Below are 27,970 nucleotides of genomic sequence, written 5' to 3' on the forward strand. Positions count from 1 at the left end.
TCAGTTTTTACATCTGGGCCAGCTCCATCATCGTCTAACTCTGTGGTTAAATTCTTTGTCAACTGGAAAACGACATTGAAATTAGAAATGCAATCTCAGCTTTTATGTAATATAAAATTTTTTCACCAAATTTTTTTTACCGCGTCTTCACAAATTTTTGATATATGTATTGCAACATGAACACGGCAATTACCGTTCCAATAAATTCTCAAAACATACAAACTTACTCCTTACCGCGTCTTTCAATTTTTTTATCTCCCCTTGAAGGCTTTGGTTGCAATCTTCGTCTAGATCCAGATAAGCCTCTACAAACTCAGCAAACATTGCTTCATCTTCTAAGAGAGCTTTTGCCGCCTCCATGTGTGTCTCACAGAACTAAAAAGACTCAACAATACAACACTAGAATCATTTTTTTTTAAATCTGAAGCTCCTGGACCAATTGATCTGCCTCCTTTCGAAAGCTCATCAAACATTCGCTTATACCGTAAGGTTCTAATTCTTTTAAGCATATGGCGAGAAATTCAACACGTTAAACTCGACATACTTACAATTTAAACAAATTAGGGAAAAAAACACTCACATTTACTTTGGTAGTGTCTTCTGGCTTCAATTCTGCTCCCACCGTGAAAGCTTCAAAGCTTGTCGGTTCAACTGGTTTGCCGATTTCAACCTGTTCGGACACCAGAAACCTTCGATATTTTTCCTTCTTCTTCTCGTAAATTCGGGTAACAGCCTTTTTCGGACCCGATGCAAGAAGGACATATGATGATGCACGGCCGTTTATAGTCAAAACACACTCTTCATCTTTTTTCAAGTTTAATTTCTACGCTGTGCCCATTTCTCTGGGCCATCGATCATCCTGGCAAATTAGCAGCTGCAGATCAGCAGACTCGTCAACAACGAGCCAGGAAATTGGAACAGACATGTGGTAACTTGATAAAAAAACTTAGTGACAGACGTGCTCAGAATCTCATTTTGAAATCACTGAATGATTAACAATCGCGCAAATTTATTTTAAAACGTCTCCAAATGTCAACAAAGCTTTTAGAAAGAAGGAATGTATGTAAGTTTGTCAGTAAATATGTATGTAAAGATGTATGTAAGGATGTAAATTTGTATGTATGTAAATCTATAATTATGCATGTATGTGATTATGTATATATATAAAATATGAATATATGTAAATATAGATCTGGTTATTTAAGTATGTATGTAAGGAAGTGCTTGTGCTAAAACTCGAGCAGCTAAAGCTTCGGCCCAAGGAAGGATTCACCAGAAAAATATCTGGTCAATTTAACAAAAAAAGCTCAGAGAGCGTATCCAACGCCCGACAAACCCGCGGCAGAACCGATTGATGCAGGAGCAGCGGACGGAGTAATAGAAGCAGCGCGATTCAATAGAGAGACCGGTCAAAAACAAGAAAGGCTGGACGCAGTTTATGATAACCGGAACGAACAAATCAAACGATTATTCATAAAAGGAGTGCCAGGCTGGCTTCGATCTAAATTAATGGAACAGCCACCAGCCGCTACGGTGCAAGAATTTTGTAGCCTCGCACGAAAACAGATGACCATCCGCGAGATAAGTCGAAATGAAGACTACCCAGAAGATGGTTTTAATTAAATCAGCGAGACGGTCTCGCAAAATTTGATTAGCGCCCTTACTAAGCTGTCCACGACCCAGGAACAGATGGAAAAACAGCTAAATGAAGTAAAAACACAGATGTCGGAACAAAAAAAGATCTCACATGAACCATCGCCAGCAACCCAAACTTATGGCAACATGAAGAATCAACAACACACAACTACCCCAAATATCCCCTCCAAAAAAGACAATTTGGAGGAGGTTACCAACAAAACTTCCACTCAAACCAAAACACCTCGTTCCGACAAATAAGAGGAAACAGAGGTGGACAACGCCAGAATAATTGGCAGCCACGCTTCACGGGTGGATATAATTACCAACGATTCCCACCAAGGAACCCAAATTTCAACCAGAGATTTGCACCCAAATTTCAGAGCCAACAGTATCCCCAAATGCAACATTACCCCCAAATGCAACAATACCCTCAAATGCAGCGGTACCCCCAAATGCAACATAACCAGGCATATGAACCGGCAGAGCCATACCACCAACAGCAGGCGATGCGTATGCAGACGGCTCAGTACGCCCCATTCCAACAACAACCTGTACAATACCAGATGCAACTGGTAGACACCCAAAATCCAACTGGATCATATAACATGTGGAAAATTTAACCATACAGCAAGCCGGTGCTGGTGGAGACAGAAGCCACAGGGACAAAAACAAAATTTCCCTTTTCAAACAGGTTCATCAAAAAACTGTTAAAGCCACTATGTCAGCCAGCAAAATCAACTAAACTAAATAAACTGTCATCATCAATTATTCCAGAACTCAACCTATATGCAATTACTCCTTTAGAAGGAACAACATTGACTTAAACAAAAATACGTTTTGCTCCAAGCATCCAGCGAAGAGCTCTTGTGGATACCGATGCGTGTGCAAACGTCGTACCAAAACAAATCTTTGAAGAACTCAAGAATGAAAACTCGTTGTTTCGCCTTCTCGTAATAGCAAAATTAAACCTTAAACGAGAACTAATGGCAGGACGACAGACGGTAGCGATTGAAACAGAAATAACAGTCAAATTTCGATTGGCAAATATGACGTTTACGGAACCGTTCCTATTGCTCAACCCCGCAAACTCTATCATTCGTGGCAACCCATTTTTTAAAGCGCATAACATCCATATTTGCCCAAAATATAATCGCTTTAAATTCCCAGATATTACGCTTCAAATTAACAAAATCAAAAGCTAAATAAGCCAAGACGTATAAACAGGGTGAAAATTTCCACTCGAAATCACCAAAGAACACGTGATACCTCCGCATAAAGCAGTAGTAATTGAGTGTCAAATTCAAGACACTCCAAAAATATGGAAAAAACGACGGGAATAGTGATCCCATCTCAAGAATTAGAAGAAAAAAGCGAACTAGCGATAACATCATCAATTAGCGAGATTGATAAAAACCACACTGTATATATTACAGCCTTTAACATGACTGAACACTATCTTACGCTACCTTTTAAAACAGAAACAGGAAAATTTTCAATTCTAACGCTCTCTGAATTCAAAAAATTCATTCCAATCTTGCCAGAAACACTTGCACTGGCGAAAATGAAACAACCCGACGATGTTGAATTGGGAATTGACGAATTAATTGAGGAGAAGACGAGCATGCCGTCCGCTTCACAGCTGAAACCACCGCCCGAGTATGAAAAATTTTGGTTTCCAACGCCTGAAACTTGCTCAAACCCTGGATCACTTCCCACCATTCACTGGGAAATTTTTGAACAAATCCTGCATTTCCAAAGCCTTGAGAAAATTGAACCGAAAATAACCTTCAAGATCGTTTGACCTTCTTAAAGTATTTCGAGTAGGAAAATTCAAAATTGACGGAAGATCAAAGGTCAGAAGTGGAGCATTTACTTATCGAATTACTACATTTAAATTGCAAAATTTTATTTAAATTGGCTGGTGTCAAAACCGGCATCGGCGGCAACTGCGACTCCTTTCGAAAAAATGCAAACAAAAAAAAAATTTTACATCCAAAACTTGATACTAAAAAACAATTTTTCAATCTTTGACGTGAGAACTTACAACTCTTTTTCCATCAAGAAATCCATTTAAGACAACCCCCATTCAATAATTCACTAAACAAAAAATTTTACCTAAATTATGGTTTCCTGTTGATAATCACTAGTATTTGTCGAGTCTACTGAGTAATTCGACAGTGTAGGGCTCAGATCCCCGCGAATTGTTGCGTCCGGCAGTAATAGATGAGCGGTCGAAGACGTGGATTGTAAGTTCCATTGAGTGGAGCTAGAGCCTTCTCCGCCTAGTTTGATTGCCGCGTGTTCCTCTGTAACGGCCTCCGGTGATTTGCTCAGGAAATTAAAATCGTCTATGACCAAACGCTTCTTTTCTGATTTGAAATGTTTCGGACGGAGTTGACTAGTATTTCTTCCTCTTTGTAACTCTGTCAAATAGCCAGCTTCGGCCCTGTCTATTTCTTTTTTTTTGCTCTCTGCATAGCAATCGAACACTCAATAACTCTCCTCCAATGTTTAAATTAGTATTTTCCCCAGGAATCAAATAAATTTCTATGTATTTAAATCTATAAATATGCATGTATGTGATTATGTATATATAAAAAATATGATTAAATGTAAATATAGATCTGGTTATGTAAGTATGTGTACGTATGTATGTATGTGTATGTCTGTGTCTATGTATGTATTTATATATGTATGTATGTGCATATGTATGTAAGTGAATATGTATGTATGTGCATATGTATGTATTTACCTCTGACCTCTGAGTGTGTAGGTAATTATGTTTATATGTTTGTATGTGTAAATGTTTGTAAATATGTATGTATGTACACGTATGTATGTATATATGTATAAGTATATTTCTGGGTATGTGTATGAGTATGTGTGTAATGTATGCGTATGTATGTATGAATGTATGTATGTTTGAATGTATGTATGTATGTATGTAGGTATTCATGTATGTATGTATGTATGTATGTATGTATGTAGATATGTATTCATGTATGAAAGTATTTGTATGAATAAGTGTGTTATATGTGTGCATAACATTATGAGTGTGCATGTGTGTATGCATCTAAGTATGTATGTACCTATGTATGGATGTATCTATGTCAATCTGTATATGTATATATGTATGTATATTGATATGTCTCCATGTATGTATGTGTGTATGTATGTTTGTATCCTTGTATGTAGGTATCTATGTATGAATGTAAGTATGTATGTATCTATGTATGTATGTATCTATCTATGTAGGCCATTAAGTATGTATGTTTGTATGTATGTATGTATATATCTATTTATGTATGTATCTTTTAATGTATGCATCTATGTATGTATGTAATTTTGTATGTGTGCAGGCATGTAGGTATTTATCTTAGTATGTATCCATGTATATATGTATCTATGTATGTATGTATGTATGTATGTATGTATGTATGTATGTATCTATGTATGTATGTATGTATGTATGTATCTATGTATCTATGTATCTATAAATCTATGTATCAGTGTATCTATGTATCTATGTATCTATCTATCTATGTATGTATCTATGTATGTATCTTTGTATGTATCTATCTATGTATGTATATATGTTTGTATGTATGTATGTTTGTATACATGTATGTATGTACACGTATGTATGTATATATGTATAAGTATATTTATGGGTATGTGTATGAGTATGTGTGTAATGTATGCGTATGTATGTATGCATGTATGTATGTATGTATGTATGTATGTATGTATGTATGTATGTATGTATGTATGTATGTATGTATGTATGTAGATATGTATTCATGTATGAAAGTATTTGTAAGAATAAGTGTGTTATATGTATGTATAATATTATAAATGTGCATGTGTATGCATCTAAGTATGTGTGTAACTATGTATGGATGTATCTATGTCAATCTGTGTCTTTATATATGTATGTATTTTGATATGTAGCATGTGGCGAGCAATTCAACACGTTACACCCGACATACTTACAATTTAAACAAATTAGGGTAAAAAACACTCACATTTACTTTGGTAGTATCTTCTGGCTTCAATTCTGCTCCCACCGTGAAAGCTTCAAAGCTTTTCGGTTCAACTGGTTTGACAATTTCAACCTGTTCAGACACCAGAAGCCTTCGATACTCTTCCTTCTTCTTCTCGTAAATTCGGGTAACAGCCTTTTTCTGACCCGAAGCAAGAAGGACATATGATGATGCACGGCCGTTTATAGTCAAAACACACTCTTCGTCTTTAGTCTGGGCCATCGATCATCCTGGCAAATTAGCAGCTGCAGATCAGCAGACTCGTCAACAAAGAGCCAGGAAATTGGAACAGACATGTGATAACTTGAAAAAAAAACTTAATGACAGACGTGCTCAGAATCTCATTTTAAAATCACTGAATGATTAACAATCGCTCAAATTTATTTAAAAACATCTCCAAATGTCAACGAAGCTTTTAGAAAGAAGGAATGTATGTAAGTAAATATGTAAGTAAATATGTATGTAAGGATGTATGTAAGGATGTAAATTTGTATGTATGTAAATCTATAATTATGCATGTATGTGATTATCTATATATATAAAATATGAATATATGTAAAAATAGATCTGGTTATGTAAATATGTGTATGTCTGTGTCTATGTATGTATTTATATATGTATGTATGTGCATATGTATGTAAGTGTATATGTATGTATGTGCATATGTATGTATTTTCCTCTGAGTGTGTAGGTAATCATGTTTATATCTTTGTATGTGTTGAGCGTTCGTATATATGTATGTATGTACACGTATGTATGTATATATCTATACGTATATTTATGGGTATGTGTATGAGTATGTGTGTAATGTATGCGTATATATGTATGTATGTATGTATGTATGTTTGTATGTATGTATGTATGTATGTATGTAGGTATTCATGTATGTATGTATGTATGTATGTATGTAGATATGTATTCATGTATGAAAGTATTTGTATGAATAAGTGTGTTATATGTGTGTATAATAATATGAATGTGCATGTGTGTATGCATCTAAGTATGTATGTACCTATGTATGGATGTATCTATGTCAATCTGTATCGGTATATATGTATGTATATTGATATGTCTCTATGTATGTATGTGTGTATGTATGTTTGTATCCATGTATGTATGTATCTATGTATGTATGTATGTATGTATGTATGTATCTATGTATGTATGTATCTATCTATGTAGGCCTTTAAGTGTGTATGTGTGTCTATATGTATGTATATATCTATGTATGTACGTATCTATTAATGTATGCATCTCTGTATGTATGTAATTTGTATGTGTGCAGGCATGTAGGTAATTATCTTATTATGTATCCATGTATATATGTATGTATGTATGTATGTATGTATGTATGTATGTATGTATGTATGTATGTATGTATGTATGTATGTATATATGTATGTATGTATGTATATATGAATGTATGTAGATATGTATTCATGTATGAAAGTATTTGTATGAATAAGTGAGTAATATGTATATATAATATTATGAATGTGCATGTGTGTATGCATCTAAGTATGTATGTACCTATGTATGGATGTATCTATGTCAATCTGTGTCTGTATATCTGATGGATATTGATATGTCTCTATGTATGTATGTGTGTATGTATGTTTGTATCCATGTATGTATTAATCTATGTATGTATGTATGTATGTATGTGTTTATGTAGGCATTTAAATATGTATGTGTGTATGTATGTATGTATATATCTATGTATGTACAAATCTATTAATGTATGCATCTATGTATGTATGTAATTATGTATTGTGACGTCCTTGAATAAGACGTCATTAATTTAGTTACTATAATCAGCCATTTTCAAATTCATAAAATTAGATGACATGCATTCTATAAATACGTTAAAACTAATCTTATCTATTTTATAAACAAGAGCTAGCTCACTAGAAGAACCGAATTGTAAAGTTAAGTAGTCAGCTCAGAAATAGAAATCGACACTAACATTTTATTGAAGAGATCAGCTGTAGTCAACGGTATATTATATGGTGACAAACGTGGGAGATGTTACCAACCTGAATCGAAACAGCTGAAGCTTGAAGACAGCACAGTGAGTGTCGACTGAACGAATACAAGACGACTCCAGGACGACAGGATCGCTGAAACAAAGATCAAGGCAGCATCGGGTTCTTACAGCGCCGCAGTCAGTAGGTGACTACAGCAAAAAAAGCAATTCACAACAAGTGTGAGAGGACAGTTCTAAAGGAATACTACACTGGTTTGTTGCTGATCAAACGTCAGTCTCAACTCAAACTTTCAGAAAGTGACTTTTCCACCACCCAAAACCGTTAGTTAAACTAAAACATTCGCGCAGTAAGTCAACCTAAACAGTATTTGATGAGTGCTCATTTTATCATAGTGCAACCAACTGCTTGAAATCATTCTAACAGACAAGAAAACCTTAATAAGTGCTTACAAAAAGAAAGTAGAAGTAGTGGAAACATAGTTAAGCCCTAGAAGAAAAAAAATATTACGGAAAAAAACTCATTACTATCAAAGTTTGAGTAAATCGACTCTCACTCGGAACTATTATTAGTACGAGGCTCATTTCTGTATGTATGTATGTATGTATGTAGGTATTCATGTATGTATGTATGTATGTAGATATGTATTCATGTATGAAAGTATTTGTATGAATAAGTGTGTTATATGTGTGTATAATAATATGAGTGTGCATGTGTGTATGCATCTAAGTATGTATGTACCTATGTATGGATGTATCTATGTCAATCTGTATCGGTATATATGTATGTATATTGATATGTCTCTATGTATGTATGTGTGTATGTATGTTTGTATCCATGTATGTATGTATCTATGTATGTATGTATGTATGTATGTATGTATGTATCTATGTATGTATGTATCTATCTATGTAGGCCTTTAAGTGTATATGTGTGTCTATAAGTATGTATATATCTATGTATGTACGTATCTATTAATGTATGCATCTCTGTATGTATGTAATTATGTATGTGTGCAGGCATGTAGGTAATTATCTTATTATGTATCCATGTATATATGTATGTATGTATGTATGTATGTATGTATGTATGTATGTATGTATGTATGTATGTATGTATGTATGTATGTATGTATGTATGTATGTATGTATGTATGTATGTATGTATGTATGTATGTATGTATGTATATATGAATGTATGTAGATATGTATTCATGTATGAAAGTATTTGTATGAATAAGTGTGTAATATGTATGTATAATATTATGAATGTGCATGTGTGTATGCATCTAAGTATGTATGTACCTATGTATGGTTGTATCTATGTCAATCTGTGTCTGTATATCTGATGGATATTGATATGTCTCTATGTATGTATGTGTGTATGTATGTTTGTATCCATGTATGTATGAATCTATGTATGTATGTATGTATGTATGTGTTTATGTAGGCATTTAAATATGTATGTGTGTATGTATGTATGTATATATCTATGTATGTACAAATCTATTAATGTATGCATCTATGTATGTATGTAATTATGTATTGTGACGTCCTTGAATAAGACGTCATTAATTTAGTTACTATAATCAGCCATTTTCAAATTCATAAAATTAGATGACATGCATTCTATAAATACGTTAAAACTAATCTTATCTATTTTATAAACAAGAGCTAGCTCACTAGAAGAACCGAATTGTAAAGTTAAGTAGTCAGCTCAGAAATAGAAATCGACACTAACATTTTATTGAAGAGATCAGCTGTAGTCAACGGTATATTATATGGTGACAAACGTGGGAGATGTTACCAACCTGAATCGAAACAGCTGAAGCTTGAAGACAGCACAGTGAGTGTCGACTGAACAAATACAAGACGACTCCAGGACGACAGGATCGCTGAAACAAAGATCAAGGCAGCATCGGGTTCTTACAGCGCCGCAGTCAGTAGGTGACTACAGCAAAAAAAAACAATTCACAACAAGTGTGAGAGGACAGTTCTACAGGAATACTACACTGGTTTGTTGCTGATCAAACGTCAGTCTCAACTCAAACTTTCAGAAAGTGACTTTTTCACCACCCAAAACCGTTAGTTAAACTAAAACATTCGCGCAGTAAGTCAACCTAAACAGTATTTGATGAGTGCTCATTTTATCATAGTGCAACCAACTGCTTGAAATCATTCTAACAGACAAGAAAACCTTAATAAGTGCTTACAAAAAGAAAGTAGAAGTAGTGGAAACATAGTTAAGCCCTAGAAGAAAAAAAATATTACGGAAAAAAAACTCATTACTATCAAAGTTTGAGTAAATCGACTCTCACTCGGAACTATTATTAGTACGAGGCTCATTTCACTGTAAAAAAAGTATCAGAGAACAGAAAGCTCTCTATACAGATTTAACCTCACGGGCTTTCATTGTTTCTAGACTCAAATCAGTGTTATTTCTAAGTGAAATCATCAACTGAATTACACTGATAATCATATAACTGCGAGAGATGGATCATGCGCAGATCTCAGTCAAACCATTTGGCGGATCCGAAAAGGAAGACTTTGGGCAGTTCGAACAACTATTTCAAGGGTACATCGGAGTAGCGGCAATAGATCCGCCACAACAAGCAAACTTCCTACAACTACATTTGCGATACGATGCACTACGTTTCTACCAGACGCTACCCGCAGCGATCAGAGCCAATGTCCCAAACAGTCTCACCGCACTACACTACGCGACCTTTTCTGCGACCCGCTTTTACAGGAAGTGCATGTGCTAAAACTCGAGCAGCTGAAGCTTCGGCCCAAGGAAGGATTCACAGGAAAAATATCTGGTCAATTTAACAAGAAAAGCTCAGAGAGCGTATCCAACGCCCGACATACCCGCGGTAGAACCGATTGATGCAGGAGCAGCGGACGGAGTAATAGAAGCAGCGCGATTCAATAGAGAGACCGGTCAAAGACAAGAAAGGCTGGACGCAGTTAATGATAACCGGAACGAACAAATCAAACGATTATTCATAAAAGGAATGCCAGGCTGGCTTCGATCTAAATTAATGGAACAGCCACCAGCCGCTACGGTGCAAGAATTTTTTAGCCTCGCACGAAAACAGATGACCATCCGCGAGATGTGTCGAAATGAAGACTACCCAGAAGATGGTTTTAATTAAATCAGCGAGACGGTCTCGCAAAATTTGATTAGCGCCCTTACTAAGCTGTCCACGACCCAGGAACAGATGGAAAAACAGCTAAATGAAGTAAAAACGCAGATGTCGGAACAAAAAAAGATCTCACATGAACCATCGCCAGCAACCCAAACTTATGGCAACATGAAGAATCAACAACACAATGCTACCCCAAACACCCCCTCAAAAAAGGACAATTTGGAGGAGGTTACCAACAAAACTTCCACTCAAACCAAAACACCTCGTTCCGACAAATAAGAGGAAACAGAGGTGGACAACGCCAGAATAATTGGCAGCCACGCTTCACGGGTGGATATAATTACCAACGATTCCCACAAGGAACCCAAATTTCAACCAGAGATTTCCATCCAAATTTCAGAGCCAACAGTATCCCCAAATGTAACATTACCCCCAAATGCAACAATACCCTCAAATGCAGCGGTACCCCCAAATGCAACATAACCAGGCATATGAACCGGCATAGCCATACCACCAACAGCAGGCGATGCGTATGCAGACGGCTCAGTACGCCCCATTCCAACAACAACCTGTACAATACCAGATGCAACTGGTAGACACCCAAAATCCAACTGGATCATATAACATGCGGAAAATTTAACCATACAGCAAGCCGGTGCTGGTGGAGACAGAAGCCACAGGGACAAAAACAAAATTTCCCTTTTCAAACAGGTTCATCAAAAAACTGTTAAGGCCACTATGTCAGCCAGCAAAATCAACTAAACTAAATAAACTGTCATCATCAATTATTCCAGAACTCAACCTATATGCAATTACTCCTTTAGAAGGAACAACATTGACTTATACAAAAATACGTTTTGCTCCAAGCATCCAGCGAAGAGCTCTTGTGGATACCGATGCGTGTGCAAACGTCGTATCAAAACAAATCTTTGAAGAACTCAAGAATGAAAAATCGTTGTTTCTCCCTCTCGTAATAGCAAAATCAAACCTTAAACGAGAACTAATGGCAGGAGGACAGACGGTAGCGATTGAAACGGAAATAACAGTCGAATTTCGATTGGCAAATTTGACGTTTACGGAACCGTTCCTAGTGCTCAACTCCGCAAACTCTATCATTCGTGGCAACCCATTTTTTAAAGCGCATAACATTTATATTTGCCGTATATAATCTCTTTAAATTCCCAGATGTTACGCTTCAAATTAACAAAATCAAACCGCTAAACAAGCCAAGACGTATATACAGGGAAAAAATTTCCACTCAAAATCACCAAAAAACACGTGATACCTCCGCATAAAGCAGTAGTAATTGAGTGTCAAATTCAAGACACTCCAAAAAATATGGAAAAAACGACGGGAATAGTGGTTCCATCTCAAGAATTAGAAGAAAAAAGCGAACTAGCGATAACATCATCAATTAGCGAATTTGATAAAAACCACACTGTATACATCACAGCCTTTAACATGGTTGAACACTATCTTACGCTACCTTTTAAAACAGAAACAGGGAAATTTTCAATTCTAACCCTCTCTGAATTCAAAAAATTCATTCCAATCTTGCCAGAAACACTTGCACTGGCGGAAATGAAACAACCCGACGATGTTGAATTGGGAATTAACGAATTAATTGAGGAGAAGACGAGCATGCCGTCCGCTTCACAGCTGAAACCACCGCCCGAGTATGAAAAACTTTGGTTTCCAACGCTGAAACTTGCCCAAACCCTGGATCACTTCCCACCATTCACTGGGAAATTTTTGACCAAATCCTGCATTTTCAAAGCCTTGATAAAATTGAACCGAAAATAACCTTCAAGATCGTTTGACCTTCTTAAAGTGTTTCGAGTAGGAAAAGTCAAAATTGACGGAAGATCAAAGGTCAGAAGTGGAGCATTTACTTATCGAATTTTCTGACATACTTGCAAAACACAGATTTGACGTAGGCTATAACTCGAATTTAAAGATAAAGCTGTCACCAGAACATCAACGACCCCTATATACACAAGGACCACCCACAACAAATCACTTACGAAAGGAATTAACAGTGGAGCTCGCCTTGATGCACTACTTCGGACTGATAACAACGCTATCGCATTCCAAATACAGCAGCCCACTATTTGCACATAGAAAACCATCAGGTAAATTAAGGATGTTGATTGACCACAGGCGAATCAATCACTCAATCAAGACTGATTATAACAATAGTAACTTTCCAATTTCAAACATGACTGATGCATCCAATCACTTCGCCGGAAAGAGTTTGTTTACCAAATTGGATTGTTTTCAGGCTTATCACTGTGTGCAAATGGCAGATGACCTGTCAGTGCAACTTTTGGCATTTAATTTCGGGTCACGAACCTACGCATATAAATGCTTAGCTCAAGTGCTCAGTAAATCGGTCACGGGATTTAGTTCATTTATACGCCACTTCCTTGATCCACGCCTAGCAGCTGACTTTTGTACCCAGTTCTTGGATGATATAGGCAGTGCTGTGAAAAAACGTTCAGGAACTAACCCCGACACTTCAAAAAATCTTTGAATGTATACGCAGATCAGGTCTAAAACTTTCACCGAAGAAATGTGAAATAGGAACCCAAAGATTGAAGTTCTTAGGGAACATAGTAACACCAAAGAGAGTTTCCCCCGAGAAAGTAAAAATCTCTGCATTCCTACCTAAAATCAAAATGCCTCAGACAATCAAACAAGTAAAAAAGACTTATCGGTTTCGTTCAGTTCTTTAGGAACTACATGCCCAGTCTAGGCGAGAAACTCATACCTTTCTATCGGCTGCTAGAGAAATCGATAGACTTTGAAATAACCGCGGAGCATTACAAAAGTCTCGAGGTACTCAAAAAAGACTTATTGCAACCTTACAGGAATCAGCATGCGATTTCCCGAGGACCAAATTGCTATTTCAGCCAACATTGAAGCAATGTTCATGCAGGTATTCATGACACCAGCAGAACAGCCATACCTACGTTTTCTGTGGAAGGACGACAACCAGAACATCATAATATACCAGTACACGCGGCACATCTTTGGATCAACCGACTCTCCTTGTGACGCTTGCTACGCAACCAGACGATTCGCAAAGGACAACGAAGACAAATACCCCGACTTAGTTCCAATAACCGAACGGAACCTCTAAGTGGACGATCTCTACAAAGCAGTTTTTACGTCCAAAGAAGCCATCAGACTGAAATCCGATCTCCAGAACATGTTTAGTCTCGGTGGATTCAATTTGAGAAAATGGACCTCCAACTCTACACACTTCCTTCACAGCGTTGAAGAAGAACACCTTGGAGATAAGGACAGCCGCAACACTGACACCAGACCATTGGAAACAGTTCTTGGAGTCAAATGGAAGCCTGACTCAGATAAGTTTTTGGTGGGAGCGAAGAAATTTCAGACACTTAGGAAAGTGGACATTACGCAACGGAATCTCTTCAAGTTCGCCTCCTCACTATTTGACCCGCTTGAAATAACAATGCCCTTAACTATTCGGCTCCGACAGAGCCTACAACTTGCCTGGATCTCAGGACCTCAATGGGACAAAGGCCTTGACTTAACAATTTTGTCCGACCTCAACGACTGGATCGAAGAAATCGAATAGTTTAACAACGTGTAACTACCTCGGACAAACTTTAGACCACAAATGAAAGCAACCGACATTCAACTGCACGTGTTCTGCGACACCTCGGAACTTGCCCTTGCATCCGTTGCATACCTAAGGAACGCTTACAACGACACAACAGTCGACCTAAAGTTTGTAATGGGAAAAGACCGAGTACCACCCATCAAAAAAAAACTATTCCGAAATTGGAACTTCAAGCTGCTAGCATTGGAGCCAAACTAGCCAAGTTTGTGAAAGAACAGCGCGACATCACAATCAACAGCTTGACACTTTGGACCGACAGCACAACAGTTCTTCACTGGATCAACACACCGAATCAACGCCACCGGATCTTCATTTGCAACCGCCTTAACCTCATACTGGACACCACTTCGCACTTGGCCTGGAGATACGTGCCCAGCAAAGACAACCCAGCCGACGACGCCACCCCTGGATATAGAGCTTCAGATATGACTTCATCCTCCCGATGGATCACAGGACCAGCCTTCCTATTCTCACCTAGCACTGACTGGCCTACTCAAACAATCTTGCAACAATCGACTGCTGTACTTACGACAGACGACACACCGATGCAGCCATCACCAATCATTGACTTCAGTTGCTACAGCAATTGGACGACAGCCCTCAAAGTGACAGCTTATGTTCTTCTCTTCGTGGAGAACCTCAAGAGAAAGACTTGTAGCTCACTCTCACTGCAGCACCTAGCAAATGGTTTCGCTTTCATCATCAAGCAGACTCAATGACAGGATTTCTCCAAGGAAATTCAGTGCCTGACAAATAGGACACCAATTCCTGCCCGCAGCCGACTCCAGTCCCTTTGCCCCTTCATCGTTGACTTTTGATTTGTTCGCGCCAAAGGACGCCTTAACAACAAAGCCCCGCAACTTTTATCAAGCCGACATCTCGTAATTCTCAATGGAGATAAACACCCAATACAGCTCTTTATCAACAGATACACGACAGCAACGCCCATTGTGGAATCAAACACAGCCACAGCATTCTACAACAGGACTTTAGGATCCTTCGATCACCCAAGGACCTGAAAAGGATCATCCGACAATGCATACCCTGCCACCGCATACGACAAGAACCCTTCAACCCTCAGATGACCGACCTACCATTAGCACGACTGCCTTCGCTTGACAACGCCATCCCTTTCACTCGACTGGAATTGAATTTTTTGGACCCTTTAGCACATGCAACGATGAAAAGTTTAGCAAGTGATTTGTTCTCTTCTTCACCTGCCTAGTGACACGCGCCGTTCACTCAGAAGTTTAGGCCAAAAAAATTGATGCAGACTCAACTCTTCAAGTCCTACGCCGATTCATAGCCCGACGCGGAAAACCTAACCTGATCTTTTTGGACAACGGAAAATGTTTCGTTGGAGCTAACAACGAAATGCAACAGAGCCTCACTGACTTACAACAAAATGTCCACTTCAAAGATGAATGCCAACTGACTGGAATCACGTGGAAATTCAACCCTCCTGCCGCCCCTCATTTTGGTGGTTCTTGCGAAAGACTAATCAAGCCTTTCAAAGACGCGTTTTACAAAGTTATTGGAACTACGATACTAAGCGAGGAAACTTTGTCTACCTTCACTTGCGAAGTGGAAGCCGTAATGAACTCGAGACCACTGACAACCGTCTCCTCGGACCCTACCGACACTGAAGTATTGACTCCGAACCACATTCTACGAGGACGAACTTCAGCAATTTTGACCCCTGGTTTGTTTTTAACTCGCATCCTCACTCAAAGGAAAACTTGGAAACAAGCTCAAGTTCTAACCCAGCAATTCTGGAACCGCTACCTCAAAGACTACCTGCCAACACTGACTACACGAACTAAGTGGACAAAGCCAACTCAGAACATCCAAATTGGATATCTAGTTTGGCTACTAGAAGATCTGACACCTCGCAGTCTTTGGCCCCTGGGACGGGTACTACGTACTTTTCCCGGATTGGACGGAATTGTTCGCTCATGCGAAATTCAGACAAACCGTGGACTCCTGACTCGACCAGCCGTTAAACTTTCTAAAGTTTTGGAAGAAGATACAACACGAACTGTCTGACTGTCTACTAAGACAACTAGGCCACAATAGAACCCAAAAACTTAAAACCCAGATTATCCCAGATTAGAACCCAGAACTCAGGATATCAGGACACCACTACGACACAAAATTTTATTTGCAACCTGCAAATGGGCCCGGCCATGTGCACGCCATTAGCGCGCGAACTGAAATCTTAGTAGAATCACAACATCAAATCATATTCTAACTTAAAAAAATTAAAACGCAAGGCAACTAACTTGGTTAAATTCAAATATCAAAATGTCTTCAAATGAAAAGCTAAGTATTTCAAATGTCATCTTTTTTCTAAACGTTCTTATATCTTATTTCTTCTGTTTGACTAGTTAATTCATAATTACCCCCTTCTAGATATCTTAACATTTCCATTCCCCTACTAATCTTAGTGTTGTTGCCAGGTACTTGCATAAAAACGGGGAAATCGCCTATCAAAAAATTTATTCAATTCATAAAATGCAGTTGTTTTTATTGAGTGAGGGCATATGCAAAGTATTAAACTTTTCATAAAATTTTCCTTTGTTCAAATTTGATCATTTGGAACAAAAGTCGGCAATTGATATAATTGTTTTTCGGATGACTCGTGAATTTTATTTTCAAATTAAGTCCAGGGAAACAATCTCCTTTGAAATTCAGAAAATCCAGTAAAACAATCTGTCTACTAAAAACGTTCCTGGGTCTAAGAATGCGAAAATTGCTGTTTTTTCTTGTTTACTGACTTTGAAATTTACAAAGATGCGATAGTTTTTTTAAAACTTTACTTAATCCAAAAACAATGAAAACATGAGTTTGGACAAATGATAGACTGTTCATGTGTTTGGTCGTTTCAAGTGGTTTCGTCAAAACTCAGTTTTAGTCCGACCTATTCGGTTAGAGCAATTTGAGAAAACATGTGAGTCAATTGTTTAATTTATCAGTAATATCAATAATTGATTGATAAATTTGAAAAAAAAATTCCAACAAATTTTTGTGGGGAAGGATATGTGAATAGATTAACCAGTTGGTCAAATAAAACACTCCAAAAAAGAAAAAGCCGAGGAACTGTTTTGTTAATGATTAAATATCTAAACATTTGAACTCGAATGAGCTCACAAAAAACGCTACGGCTAATTAAAAGAAAATTTACATTGGGTTCTTATACACACAACTTGTTTTCCAGAAGAGAAGCTGAGCTACATTTGAATCATACAGTTTTGATTTTGTCCACAAGGAACAAAACCCAAAATTTCCAGAGTGTCAAAAAACTGTTGTTGTCAAAACTCATGATCGAACGCTACAAAGAAACACCTTTAAAACGGTTTGGTTTTTTGGAAGTACGTTTGTTGGAAAAAGCGGAAAAAATCACAACTTTGGTAAAATTTCGTGAAAAACTTTCAATTTATTTAATTTTTTTAATCTAATTTCAACAAACAGAGCTAAATGGTTTTCTCAAAATTTGAAAATTTTTCCAAGAAATTCCGAGCAACAATCAGTAGTGTTAAAGAATAAAAATTTCTATTCGAAAGTAAAATCAGATTTTTTCAATCATGTTTTGATAACCCGATCAAACAACAGTAAATCGAAAAGACGAATTAATTAGGTTTTTTTTAACGTGAGAAGATTGTCGTCATTTTTTATTGACTGCTTTTGTTTCTCTTACCCATCTTTCATCCATCGATTTTGACAAAGGAGAAAGTTTCTCTTCAAACTAAAACAAAAAACTTAAAGAAACTACTTTTGACAATATATAATTTTGATCGAGATGTAATGTCGAGAAATAGAAATAATATGGAGCAAGAAAATACCTTTATAAAAACAGCCAGGGCAAAAATAAGCAAATATTAGTCAACTAAATCAAATTAAAAATAGCATTTAGAGTCCAGTTATGACTCCGCAACATTTGGAGTCCAATTAAAGCCCCGCAAATTTTATCAAGCCGACATCCCGTAATTCTAAATGGAAATAGCCATCCACTACAGCTCTTTATCAACAGATACACGACAGCAACGCCCATTGTGGAATCAAACACAGCCACAGCAATCTACAACAGGACTTTAGGATCCTTCGATCACCCAATGACCTGAAAAGGATCATCCGACAATGCATACCCTGCCGCCGCATACGACAAGAACCCTTCAACCCTCAAATGGCCGACCTACCATTAGCACGACCGACTTCGCTTGACAACGCCTTCCCTTTCCACTCGACTGGAATTGAATTTTTTGGACCCTTTGCCACATGCAACGATGAAAAGTTTAGCAAGTGATTTGTTCTCTTCTTCACCTGCCTAGTGACACGCGCCCTTCACTCAGAAATTTGCCAAAAAAATTGATGCAGACTCAACTCTTCAAGCTCTACGCCGATTCATAGCCCGACACGGAAAACCTAACATGATCTTTTTGGACAACGGAAAATGTTTCGTTGGAGCTAACAACGAAATGCAATAGAGCCTCACTGACTTTCAACAAAATGTCCACTTCAAAGATGAATGCCAACTGACTGGAATCACGTGGAAATTCAACCCTCCTGCCGCCCCTCATTTTGGTGGTTCTTGGGAAAGACTAATCAAGCCTTTCAAAGATGCGTTTCACAAAGTTATTGGAACTACGATACTAAGCGAGGAAATTTTGTCTACCTTCACTTGCGAAGTGGAAGCCTTAATGAACTCGAGACCACTGACAACCGTCTCCTCGGACCCTACCGACACTGAAGTATCGACTCCGAACCACATTCTACGAGGACGAACTTCAGCAATTTTGACCCCTGGTTTGTTTTTAGCTCGCATCCTCACTCAAAGGAAAACTTGGAAACAAGCTCAAGTTCTAACCCAGCAATTCTGGAACCGCTACCTCAAAGACTACCTGCCAACACTGACTACACGAACTAAGTGGACAAAGCCAACTCAGAACATCCAAATTGGATATCTAGTTTGGCTACTAGAAGATCTGACACCTCGCAGTCTTTGGCCCCTGGGACGGGTACTACGTACTTTTCCCGGATTGGACGGAATTGTTCGCTCATGCGAAATTCAGACAAACCGTGGACTCCTGACTGTATACTAAGACAACTAGGCCACAATAGAAACCAAAAAACTTAGAACCCAGATTATCCCAGATTAGAACCCAGAACCCGGGATATCAGGACACTACTACGACACAAAATTTTATTTGCAACCTGCAAATGGGCCCGGCCATGTGCACGCCATTAGCGCGCGAACTGAAATCTTAGTAAAATCACAACATCAAGTCAACTTCTAACTTAAAAAAATTAAAACGCAAGGCAACTAACTTGGTTAAATTCAAATATCAAAATGTCTTCAAATGAAAAGCTAAGTATTTCAAATGTCACCTTTTTTCTAAACATTCTTATATCTTATTTCTTCTGTTTGACAAGTTAATTCATAATTGCCCCCTTCTAGATATCTTAACATTTCCATTCCCCTACTAATCTTAGTGTTGTTGCCAGGTACTTGCATAAAAACGGGGAAATCGCCTATCAAAAAATTTATTCAATTCATAAAATGCAGTTGTTTTTATTGAGTGAGGGCAAATGCAAAGTATTAAATTTTTCATAAAATTTTCCTATGTTCAAATTTGATCATTTGGAACAAAAGTCGGCAATTGATACAGTTGTTTTTCGGGTGACTCACGATTTTTATTTTCAAATTAAGTCCAGGTAAACAATCTCCTTTGAAATTCAGAAAATCCAGTAAAACAATCTGTCTACTAAAATTGTTCCTGGGTCTAAAAATGCGACAATTGCTGTTTTTTCTTGTTTACTGAGTTTGAAATTTACAAAGATGCGATAATTTTTTTAAAACTTTACTTAATCCAAAAACGATGAAAACATGAGTTTGGACAAATGATAGACTGTTCATGTGTTTGGTCGTTTCAAGTGGTTTCGTCAAAACCCAGTTTTAGTCCGACCTGTTCGGTTAGAGCAATTTGAGAAAACATGTGAATCAATTGTTTAATTTATCAGTAATATCAATAATTGATTGATAAGATCGAAGAAAAAATTCCAAAAAAATTTTGTGGGGAATGATATGTGAATAGATTAACCAGTTGGTCAAGTAAAACACTCCAAAAAAGAAAAAAACGAGGAACTGTTTTGTTAATGACTAAATATCTAAAGATTTGAACTCGAATGAGTTCACAAAAAACGTTACGGCTAATTAAAAGAAAGTTTACATTGGGTTCTTATACACACAACTTGTTTTCCAGAAGAGAAGCTGAGCTACATTTGAATCATACAGTTTTGATTTTGTCCACAAGGAACAAAAACCAAAATTTCCAGAGTGTCAAAAAACTGGTGTTGTCAAAACTCATGATCGAACGCTACAAAGAAACACCTTTAAAACGGTTTGGTTTTTTGGAAGTACGTTTGTTGGAAAAAGCGGAAAAAATCACAACTTTCGTAAAATTTCGTGAAAAATTTTCAATTTCTTTAATTTTTTTTAGCTAATTTCAACAAACAGAGCTAAATGGTTTTCTCAAAAATTGAAAATTTTTCCAAGAAATTCCGAGCAACAATCAGTAGTGTTAAAGAATAAAAATTTCTATTCGAAAGTAAAATCACATTTTTTCAATCATGTTTTGATAACCCGATCAAACAACAGTAAATCGAAAAGACGAATTAATTAGGTTTTTTTTAACGTGAGAAGATTGTCGTCATTTTTTATTGACTGCTTTTGTTTCTCTTACCCATCTTTCATCCATCGATTTTGACAAAGGAGAAAGTTTCTCTTCAAACTAAAACAAAAAACTTAAAGAAACTACTTTTGACAATATATAATTTTGATCGAGATGTAATGTCGAGAAATAGAAATAATATGGAGCAAGAAAATACCTTTATAAAAACAGCCAGGGCAAAAATAAGCAAATATTAGTCAACTAGTTCAAATTAAAAATAGCATTTGGAGTCCAGTTATGAGTTTTTTTTGAATTTTTAGGAAAAAAAATAAAAATTCTGATGAAATAGCGAGAATTTCTTAATCATAAAAAATTTTTGTTTAATTTTGTTGGAGTCTTCTTCATCCAAAAGGGGGAAGTTTTATTTCAACATATTTGACTTCGATTGCTGTCTAGACTGAATCAGAGTGCTTTTGTATCAGGCTCAAACTTTCAAGCTATTCGGCTTAATCGTAATTGTCTGGTTTTGTCTAAAGTTGTTAATATGACTGTTAAGCTATTGGTTGCTTAATACACATAGATATTTATGAACGTAGCTCAGTAACGGAAAAGTTATGCGTTTTAAAATACCTCAAAACTTTCCAACGATAACAGGTTACAATTTCAGTTAACATAAAGCTAATTTTTTGAACATAAACTTATTTCGTTATCAAGAACTTTTCTTTAAATACACTAAAATGTTGGTGCTATTGTAGTTTTGCAATGAAGGAATAAATTCCTTAATTTTCAAAATTTAGCTCCCGGCTCCCCACCCGTGCCCAATTTCAACCCCAAACCCCCCCCCCCCCCCCCCCCCCCCAAGTCTCCTAGCCTGCCTTCAACGCAAACCAGAACTTCAAGGCAAATACGAGGAGACCATCACGACCGACTTACGCAAATGATTCATCAAGCAAGTCAACAGCAACGACAACGACAACGAAGGTTGTTGGTACGTGCATAATCACCCAGTAGCAAACGCCAACAAACCCGGCAAATTACGCCGAGTACTCAATGCCTCTAGCATCTACAGAGGTACCTCCCTGAATAGCAACCTACTCACCGGACCTGAGCTTCTCTGCAACCTTACAGGAACCATCATGCAATTTCACGAGGTCCAAATTGCTATTTAAGCCGACATTGAAGCAATGTTCATGCAGGTATTCGTGACACCAGCAGACCAGCCATACCTACGTTTTCTGTGGAAGGGCGACAACCAGAACATCATCATATACCAGTACACGCGACACATCTTTGGATCAACCGACTCTCCTTGTGACGCTTGCTACGCAACCAGACGATGCGCAAAGGACAATGAAGACAAATACTCCGACTTAGTTCCAATAACCGAACAGAACCTCTACATGGACGACCTCTACAAAGCAGTTTCTACGACCGAAGAAGCCATCAGACTGAAATCCGATCTCCAGAACATGTTTAGTCTCTGTGGATTCAATTTGAGAAAATGGACCTCCAACTCTACACACTTCCTTCACAGCGTTGAATAAGAACACCTTGGAGATAAGGACAGCCGCAACACTGACACCAGACCAATGGAAACAGTTCTTGGAGTCAAATGGAAGCCTGACTCAGATAAGTTTTTGGTGGAAGCAAAGAAATTTCAGACACTTAGGAAAGTGGAAATTACGCAACGGAATCTCTTCAAGTTCGCCTCCTCACTATTTGACCCGCTTGAAATCACCATGCTCTTAACCATTCGCCTCCGACAGAGCCTACAACTTGCCTGGATCTCAGGACCTGAATGGGACAAAGGCCTCTACTTGACAATTTTGTCAGACCTCAACGACTGGATCGACGAAATCGAATAGTTTAACAACGTGGAACTACCTCGGACGTACATAAGACCACAAATGAAAGCAACCGACATTCAACTGCACGTGTTCTGCGACACCTCGGAACTTGCCCTTGCATCCGTTGCATACCAAAGAACGCTTACAATGACACAACAGTGGACTTAAAGTTTGTAATGGGAAAAGCCCGAGTACCACCCATCAAAAAAACTATTCCGAATCTGGAACTTCAAGCTGCTAGCATTGGAGCCAAACTAGCCAAGTTTGTGAAAGAACAGCGCGACATCACAATCAACAGCTTGACACTTCGGACCGACAGCACAACAGCTCTTCACTGGATCAACACACCCAATCAACGCCACCGGATCTTCATTGCCAAACCCCTTAACCTTATACTGGTCGTCACTTCGCACTTGGACTGGAGATACTTGCCCAGCAAAGACAACCCAGCCGACGACGCCACCCGTGGATATAGAGCTTCAGACATGACTTCATCCTCCCGATTGATCACAGGACCAGAATTCCTACTCTCACCTAGCACTGACTGGCCTACTCAAACAATCTTGCAGCAATCGACTGCTGTACTTACGACAGACGACATACCGATGCAGCCATCACCAATCATTGACTTCAGCCGCTTCAGCATTTGGACGACAGCCCTCAAAGTGACAGCTTATGTTCTTCTCTTCGTGGACAACCTAAAGAGAAAGACTTGTAGCTCATTCTCACTGCAGCACCTAGCAAATGGTTTCGCTTTCATCATCAAGCAGACTCAACGATAGGATTTGCCCAAGGAAATTCAGTGCCTGACAAATAGGACACCAACTCCTGCCGGCAGCCGACTCCAGTCCCTTTGCCCCTTCATCGATGACTTAATTCATAATTACCCCCTTCTAGATATCTTAACTTTTCCGTTCCCCTACTAATCTTAGTGTTGTTGCCAGGTACGTGCATAAATACGGGGACATTGCCTACAAAAAAAATTATTCAAGTCATAAATTGCAGTTGTTTTTATTGAGTGAGGGCATATGCAAGTATTAAATTTTTCATAAAATTTTCCTATGTTCAAATTTGATCATTTTGAACAAAAGCCGGCAATTGATACAGTTGTTTTTCGGCTAACTCACGAATTTTGTTTTTCACATTCCAGGGAAACAATCTCCTTTGAAAATCAAAAAATCCAGGAAAACAATCTGTCTACTAAAAATGTTCCTGGGTCTAAAATTGTGACAATTGCTATTTTTTGTTGTTTACTGAGTTTGAAATTTACAAAGATGCGTTAGGTTCCTTAACAAACTAGTAAGTTACACTTTACTTACTCCAAAAACAATGAAAACCTGAGTTTGGACAAATGATAGACTGTGTTTGACGTTTCAAGTGGTTTCGTCAAAACCCAGTTTTTGTCCGACCTGTTCGGTTAGAGCAATTTGAGAAAACATGTGAGTCAATTGTTTAATTTATCAGTAATATCAAAGATTGATTGATAAAAATGAAAAAAAATTTCCAAAAAAAATTTGATATGTGAATAGAATAACCAGTTGGTCAGATAAAACACTCTGAAAAAGGAAAAACCGAAGAAGTGTTTTGTTAAGGATTAAATATATCAACATTTTAACTCGAATGAGTTCACAAAAAACGCTACGGCTGGTTAAATGAAAATTTACATTGGATTCTTATACACACAACTTGTTTTACAGAAACCCTGACGGGAAGAGAAGCTGAGCTACATTTGAATCATACAGTTTTGATTTTGTCCACAAGAAACAAAAACCAAAATTTCCAGAGTGTCAAATAACTGGTGTTGTCAAAACTCATGATCGAACGCTACAAAGAAACACGTACGCTCTAAGTACGTTTGTTGGAAAAAGCGGAAAAAATCACAACTTTCAACAAACAAAGCTAACCGATTTTCGCAAAAATTAAAATTTTTTCCAAGAAATTCCGAGCAACAATCAGTAGTGGTTTTTAACGTGAGAAGATTGTCGTCACTTTTTATTGACTGCTTTTCTTTCTCCTACTCATCTTGCATTCATCGATTTTGACAAAGAAGAAAGTTTCTCTTCAATTAAATTAAAAAACTTAAAGAAACTAATTTGAGAAAAGATAATTTTGATCGATGTGTAATGTCGAGAAATAGAAATAAAATCGAGGAAGAAAATACCTTTATATTAAAAGCCAGTACAAAAAATAAGTTTTTAAGCAAATGCTAGTCAACTAAATCAAATTAAAATTAGCATTTAGAGTTCAGTTATGATTTTTTTTGAATTTTCAGGAAAATATATATCGAAATTCTGATGAAATATCGAGAATTTTTTAATCATGAAAAATTTTGTTTTATTTTGTTGGAGTCTTCTTCATCCAAACGGGGGAAATTTTATTTCAACATATTTGACTTTGATTGCTGTCTAGACAGAATCAGAGTGCTTTTGTATCAGGCTCAAGTTTTCAAGCTATTCGGCTTAATCGTAATTGTCTGGTTTTGTCTAAAATTGTTAATATGACTGTTAAGCTATTGGTTGCTGAATACACATAGATATTTATGAACATAGCTCAGTAACAGAAAAATTATGCATTTTAATTTATCTCAAAACTTTCCAACGATCACAGGTTAGACTTTCAGTTAACATAATGCTAATTTTTTGAACATATGTATTGATTTCGTTATCAAGAACTTTTCTATAAATATACTAATATGCTGGTGCTATTGTAGACTGCAATGAATGGATCAATTTCTTAGTTTTCAACATTTTGCTCCTGGCTCCCCACCCGTACCCCTATTGTACCCCACACACACCCCAAACTATTAGAGGTGTCCAAACTATTACTATTAAGGTTTTTTATTCGAGCGGTCAACTTGGTTTCAAATCTGTGTGTTGCCATGTCTCAATCAAGTAATCTGAGCAGACAATTACGAGTGGCAGGCTACAAAAAACGCTCAAAGTTGGTAGAATGAGAAACAGTAACATCTTGACTTTGGCATTGAAAATTGGTGTTAACTTTTTTAAAAGCATGCTCTTTTAGATTTTGCTTAGATCTTTCTCGATAATTTTTTATCCACAAACAAAACTAGAAAAACTATCATTCAGTAGCTTCAATAACTAAAATTACCGTTTGACTGTGGGGTTTTAACGGTATAAGTTTCTCACTTTTGTTGCAATAATAATTTGTAAAATAGCGAAGTTAACCATCCAATTTCAAAAAAATGCGGTATATTCTTTTCAAATTGACATTTTTTCAACGATGCTTTCATTCTACTCACAAACCAAAACACAATTGTTCGTATCAGGGCGAAGCTTTGAAAGTTCCGACTGCCTTTTCAGGTTCATGGGGCAGTAATAACATTAAAAAGTTAAATGTGAAAAAAAAAACAAAATGAAATTTTTTTTTTTGAAATTTGAATTTTTAAATAAAAATCATCCCCCCACACGCCATATAAAGTACAAAAGGATAGATTTCGCTCCTTGTAAGAAATTAATTATGGCGAATAAGCTTCTTTCAACCAATTTGGAACGATTTTTAAGACGGATTAATTCTCCGCTTACGCGTTAATAGCAGGAAATATATCGCGCGTTAATTGTCCCAAATTGGCCAAAATGCCAAGCTTTAAACCCCCATAACTTTACGAAAAATGGGCTCTTTTTCCTTTCCCCCCAACTTCACTACTCAAATAGGAATTTTATGGTCTAACGAGCGGTTTTACAAGGTTAATTATGAAGACAAAATATGTTTGTCATGGCATAATCAGTCTGCATGTCAATTTTCACGACAATCGGACAAAGTGAACAGTAACTTCAGATATAAAAATTTGCAGGTGGGGGGGGGGGGGGGGGGGGAGGAAAAAGAGCCAAAAAATGATCACAGGAAAAATATTTTTTTAATTTAAGCTCAGGGCAACAATACCTTTCGAATGATATAAAAAAGTTCCACCAAAATAGGCTAGTTAAAAAGTCGAAATTTGTCTGAAGAAAAAAAACCCAGACCGAGCACAAATATTCCGTTACTTTTGTATCGAAAATCGGAACATTAAGAATCTCTGAAAACTTTCTTGCCAGCTCATGAAATCAAATTTGAAGAAGCTGACAAAATAAAAAACAAATAAAATAATAAGAATTGCAAAAAAAATACAAATTGAACAAAGGTTTTCTTGGAAACCCCACAGATGCAGCAAACTTTTTCTATAAGAGACAGCGGATCAAAATTTAATAAAAAGTTAGGAGATTAGCTTATTTATTACTATGAAACCCAAATAAAACAAGACTGCTCGTATCAGGGCAAAGTCCTGAATGTTCCGACTGCCTTTTAAGGTTTATGGAGCAGTATTAACATTAAAAAATTTAAAGTAATAAAACAAAAAGGAACAATTTTTTTTTCTAAAATGATCAAACGCTACAATGAAACACCTTCAAAACGATTTGGTTTTTTTAAGTACGTTTTTTGGAAAAAGCGGAAAAAATCACAGTTTTTTTAAAATTTCGTGAAAAACTTTTTTTAAGCTAATTTCAACAAACAGAGCTAACTGATTTTCGCAAAATTTGAAAATTTTTCCAAGAAATTCCGAGCAACAATCAGTAGTGTTAAAGAATAAAAATTTCTATTTGAAAGTAAATTCACATTTTTTCAATCATGTTATGATAACCCGATCAAACAACAATAAATCAAAAAGACGAATTAATTAGGTTTTTTTTTAACGTGAGGAGATCGTCGTCACTTTTTATTGACTGCTTTTCTTTCTCCTACTCATCTTTCATCCATCGATTTTGACAAAGGAGAAAGTTTCTCTTCAATTAAAACAAAAAACTTAAAGAAACTACTTTTGAGAAAAGATAATTTTGATCGAGATGTAATGTCGAGAAATAGAAATAAAATCGAGGAAGAAAATACCTTTATATTAATAGCCAGGGCAAAAAAACGTTTTTAAGCAAATGCTAGTCAACTAGTTCAAATTAAAATCAGCATTTAGAGTTCAGTTATGATTTTTTTTGAATTTTC

General features: G+C 37.0%; 1 protein-coding gene across 4 annotated transcripts in view; it reads right to left on the bottom strand.

Annotated features, from left to right (window-relative positions):
* The window catches only part of LOC134842445 (guanine nucleotide exchange factor VAV3-like), a 593,770-nt gene that overhangs the window by 45,533 nt on the left and 520,267 nt on the right, over positions 1-27,970 (bottom strand). The gene's annotated exons all lie outside the window — the stretch shown is intronic.

This window comes from Symsagittifera roscoffensis, chromosome 1, assembly GCF_963678635.1.
Source record: "Symsagittifera roscoffensis chromosome 1, txSymRosc1.1, whole genome shotgun sequence".
Taxonomy (NCBI): Eukaryota; Metazoa; Xenacoelomorpha; order Acoela; family Convolutidae; genus Symsagittifera; species Symsagittifera roscoffensis.